Below are 5,235 nucleotides of genomic sequence, written 5' to 3'. Positions count from 1 at the left end.
GTGTTTGTGGCTTTTTTGTCTGTCCGTAAACCTCTGGTGGTCTCCGGCCATTTTAGACTGAACATTTTTACATTTTGAATTTAAAGTTTTTTTTACTTCATCAGAATTTCACATAACTTGGTCAACTTTGCAGCATTTTTACACACAAAAAGTGGCCATTATTAAAAAGGCTAAATGTCCTTAAAAATAAAGTCATAAACTAAATATAGCCTTGATAAAGTAGTCTTTGATAATGTCTAAATATATATCCAAATGAAAAAAGATCAGGAAGTTGTTTGTTTTACACGTGGAAGGATGGGACATGTAGGGCAAAACCATATCACTTTCACATAAAAGAAAGATAGGCTATCCTGATTTGCTTAAGAAAATAGGCAGTTTAGATACCCAGTTGGCACTGTTGAAAGGCGAAAAGAAAGAAGTCATTCACACCTTGCCAAAAACATCATTGCTTGAACAACATGACTGTAGCACAGATGCTGATGTGAATTAGAATTGTTTTATAGACACAAACTATCAAAAGGACAGCTGATTCATGATCGTTTATGAGTAATGTTTTGATGGCATTCATTTTAAAATAAACATTTATGACATTACTGATGTTTGGGAGAAACGAAGCTTTTAGAAGCATTGAACCAATTGTAGCTCAACTACGAAATCAGAAGATTACAGAGGACAGTTCGGTCTGCTGAAAGGATTATTGGTACTCCCCTGCCCACCCTCCAAGAACCTCATATTTATTTATCACCCTACATTCTAGTATATCTATAGCAGACCTGTACATACAGTTTATTATTATTATTATTATTATTATTCTATTTTATATATATAAGTTCGAGTTGAGTCTCAGGTCCGGCAGGAATTGTCGGTGGGGGGAGTGAATGTCCAGCGCGCGCTCTCTCTCCACCCTCAATACCACGACTGAGGCACCGAACCCACAACTGCTCCCCGGGCGCCGCAGCATAAATGGCTGCCCACTGCTCCAAGTGTGTTCATGGTGTGTGTGTTTTCACTGCTGTGTGTGTGCACTTTGGATGGGTAAATGCAGAGAACTTATTCCGAGTATGGGTCACCATACTTGGCCACATGTCACGTCACTTTATATATATGTATATTATTCACATCTTATTTTTTATTATCTGTGTGTTGTTGTTGTTGTTGTTGTTGTTGTTGCTGTTGTTGTTTCTGAGTACTGCTGTGACACTAAAACAAATTCCTTGTATGTGCAAACATACTTGGCAATAAAGCTCTTTCTGATTCTGAAAAATGATTCGATGTTTCGAAGCACTTGAAACAGCTGGCGACACCTGCTGGTGAAAACGTTGTAAAAGCATCAAGAATTCAGACCAAACTTACAAAACAAATGGAATTTTTTTTTTTTTTTTTTACATTTTTAAAAATTAATAATAAACACTTAAATACTATTAAATATTAGTGCTTGTGTTATGTGTTTTATTTAAGTATAATCAAACCCTTAACACACAATGAACTAAATTAATTATTTAATTAATTGATTCATGTAATTATTTAATTAAGTGTTTTCATTAGAGCTGTCAATAAAAACCAGCAGGCAAGAGTAGTGTTATCAGTCAGGAGAAGGAGGTGGTTTTAATTCTATAAGCTCGAATTTTCAAGAAAGTATTGAACGTTTTTTTTTTAATGAATTTTTATAACTATATAACCATCTGTGTTAAAGGGAAGTTATCTTTTGTTTAACCAACAACATCTGGCCCTGAATTCTTTATTTTATTTTATTTTTTTTTAGTAAAATTTCGTGAGATTTCATGTCACATGATTAACTGGGCAACCAGAAATGGTTCATGGGTTCACTTTGAGATCAACACCCCCTAGTGGTGAACCATCGGAGGTTCGAAACCGTGTGAATGGGAAAAGTTTCTTTTGGGGTCTATACGTAGCCCTGTTCCTTTTCAGCACACTTATTGTCTTCTATCTTCTGCTTTGTATTTCCATAACATGATGGTAAGATCGTACAAATTTATGAATTATCCGCTCGTTTTAAAATCTTCCAGACATCCGCTTCAAACAATGCACATGATAACTTTTGTTAACTCTACAATAAAATCTACTTCACCAGCTAAATACTTTTAAACCGCGATAGATATTAACAGAGCTACCGTTAAAATGGAAGTTTAAAGACAAAATGCCACATAAGGTTTTATAGACCTCATGACAGATTCACCATCTTACAGATGTACTCTGAGAAATGACATGTTTCACAGACAAGTGCTTTCAGTCCTATAGCTTATGTATCTGGGGCATGAGCCTTATTGAAATATTAGTCTACTGATAAATAAACATTACAGTTATTTTTCAGCTGTAATGTCCTGTATGTTTTCTTTCAGCTGTTTAGAAATTGTTTGCGATTCAGTTTGATTCATTCAGACAGTTCACTCACTTACTGAATCATTTACAGAGGTGTATATTTGCATAAAATCCACTCTAAGAACCAAAACTTACAAATGTCTGCTTGCATTTGCCAATGAGGAAGCAGCTGTGTGCACTGTGCAGCTTGCATAATTTACATAATTTAATGTCATTTCCATCCACCTTTTTTTTTTTTTTTTCCTAGCTAGCCTACTATGTTTAACATTGAGACGCTCTTCTGGTTTGGGGAAGTTTCATTTAAAAACTGAAACAGAAAAGCAATATCAAAAAAAGGCAACATATACTGCACATTTCTGATTTAGGCTAATTTATGATGAAACCCATGAATATTTCACTGGAATGCTCCAGGTTTGTTTTCACACGTACAGCATGCTTTAAATTGTAATAGTGTCCCCTTTTCACTTCTTATCCCTATCAGTCGTGTTTATCTTAGAATTTCTAAAGCAGGTAAATACAAAATTTGTTATCTGTTAAAACAATGGAAATTTTGATATGGGCAACCTATGTTACATAATATAGACATATATTACAACAGTGGCATTTAACACATGCATGATATCGTTGCATAAACAATCAAGCTTTCGGGGTTATTCGAGGTATGTTAAAAGTAATTTATAAATGCTTTCATACATTTAAATTTCCTTTTAATTATTGATGGTTGAAAGTTTTTAAAAACGCTTGCGTTCATAGAGCAAACCTTTCACCGATTGTTTACAATGTAACATAATTTACCCCCATAATTTGCTCAAAGCATATTAGGGCACAGGATAAAGGTGAATAGCCAAGCTTACTATGAAATATACTTATGTTTATACATGAATTTAACTCCACAACACTTTAATGCTTTTATTAATTTATTTTTATTTATTTATTTATGAGTGTTCGAGAGAAGGTATTGAGAAGAGATTAAAGTTGAAGCTTAATTTCAGAATAACAGAATAATATATTTTTTTTTTTTTGAAAAATAAGATCAGAAAATGTGAATGTAGTACAATCAAAGTTACTGTGGAGCAGGATGCATATCTCACAGGTCTTCAGCACAAACATAGCCCATTGAAGCCGAACACGTTATATCATTCCAGCAACGTTTAACTGTAGGGTGGAAAAATTTATTCTGATTATTACAGTGGTGGTAGAATCAAAATAAAACAGAATGTTCAACTAAAAGCACTTGACATTTCATGTAAAAAAAAAAAAAAACCCACTGCAATCTTCCTGGTCCGGCTGATCTCCACACAGTTCTCGGAACCACCACCATCAGGTTCAATAGAGCACCAGTTGGTGTAGTCATGGCGTTCCATCACTCCACACCCACTGTCCTTCCTAAAGAGTGAAGAGAGTGATTATGCAACACGTTCTCACTCCCAACTCGTCACGCATTGATGCTTGGTCAGGACCCCTTGGTGTCGCTTTTTGACACTCAAGGTACCCCTTTAGCGTCACTTTTCTACGTACAGGGTCCTCAGTTGTTTGTCTTAATTTAATGTTTTGCATGCATTTGTAAAAATATATATAATATGTAAATATATTATATAAGTTTACTTTCATTGGAGCACCTAACCCCACCCCTACCCTAAACCGGCATTTTTTGAATTTGTTTCTTATTTAAAGCAATGGAGGACCCTGCACGTCGAAAAATAACACTAAAGGGGTACCCTGTGCATCTAAAAGTGACTCCAAAGGATCCTGACCAAGCGTCAATATGTGACGAGCTGGGAGTGAAAACATGTTGGTTTATAAAGAGTGCGCTACTGTTCTCTGAATCCAGTAAGCAGTCAACCCATCTTCATGTTTAAAGAAGACATTTCAGTCTAGACAAATAAGACTCTTTAGGCCACACAATTTAACTTACTTGTTCTCCATCATGAGCTCCAATCCAAGAGCGTGTGGAAGAAGGCAACAGACCATTTTATTGTGCACAGATGCGAGATTTGAGCCAAGACTTTGGCAGTTTCTCTAAATACACTGTAAAAAAAAAAAAAAAAAGAAAAGTTGAGCGAAGCTTCAGCAGATTTTTGAGTTTGCTCAACTTAGTTTTGTGGGAGATTCTCACATTTTTGTTGTATAAACTTAAAACGACAAGTTGAGAAAACTCAAAAATCTGCTGAAGCTGGTTGCCTTAAAATTGTAAGTTGGCTCAACTTTTTTTTTTTTTTTTTACAGTGTAGATAGATTGTGTTTTAATTGTCAGTAAAAAATATAATATTTTTAGCATGAAGCACAAAGTTACTTTTTTTAAACAAAATTTTCAGTCACTTGTGAACAATGTCTTGTTTGATTGATAATTTGCTCATGATCATGATTTTCAGAAAAGAAAGTTTTGCTTAAAGAAAAAAACAAAAATGAAATAAAATTCACCTACAACTAGCACATTACCTCTGCTGTGATCCAGCTGACCGACTGAGGGAAGAACTTGTAGCATTGGACTCCAGAATTTGTCCATCCATAAGGGCATTGTTCAGCCAAATTAACTGCATAAACATTAGGGCTGTTGTAATATCTGAAAACCTTTTTTTTCTTTTTTTTTTTTAATTGTTATTTTATGTAGCTTATTTAATGATTGTGTGCTGCAAATGTGTGTATTTTAGACACACTTTGGTAGATTCCTTGTTAATCATGCAAATATTAGTTAAAATAATATATTTCCTTCAATCCCTCTCCATAAAGCTACAAAACAGCTAACACACAACAATTAAGGTTTGGTAGAACAGATGTTAAAATGGAATAACAAGTTTAAAAAATATATCTTAAAAATAAATATCCCTTGGTTACATCTGCATTCCCCATGGAGAACACAACGAAAAGAAGCAGCAGACTTCTCAGCATTGCCAT

The 5,235-nt window shown here is 34.5% G+C and overlaps 1 pseudogene; it reads right to left on the bottom strand.

The window, feature by feature from the left end:
• Positions 1-3,427: 3,427 nt before the first annotated feature.
• On the bottom strand, positions 3,428-5,235 carry LOC131547409 (galactose-specific lectin nattectin-like; annotated as a pseudogene).

Source organism: Onychostoma macrolepis, chromosome 09 (genome assembly GCF_012432095.1).
Source record: "Onychostoma macrolepis isolate SWU-2019 chromosome 09, ASM1243209v1, whole genome shotgun sequence".
Lineage (NCBI taxonomy): Eukaryota > Metazoa > Chordata > Actinopteri > Cypriniformes > Cyprinidae > Onychostoma > Onychostoma macrolepis.
The sequence above is the reverse complement of the archived record's forward strand: the minus strand, read 5'-3'. Positions and strand labels throughout refer to the sequence as shown.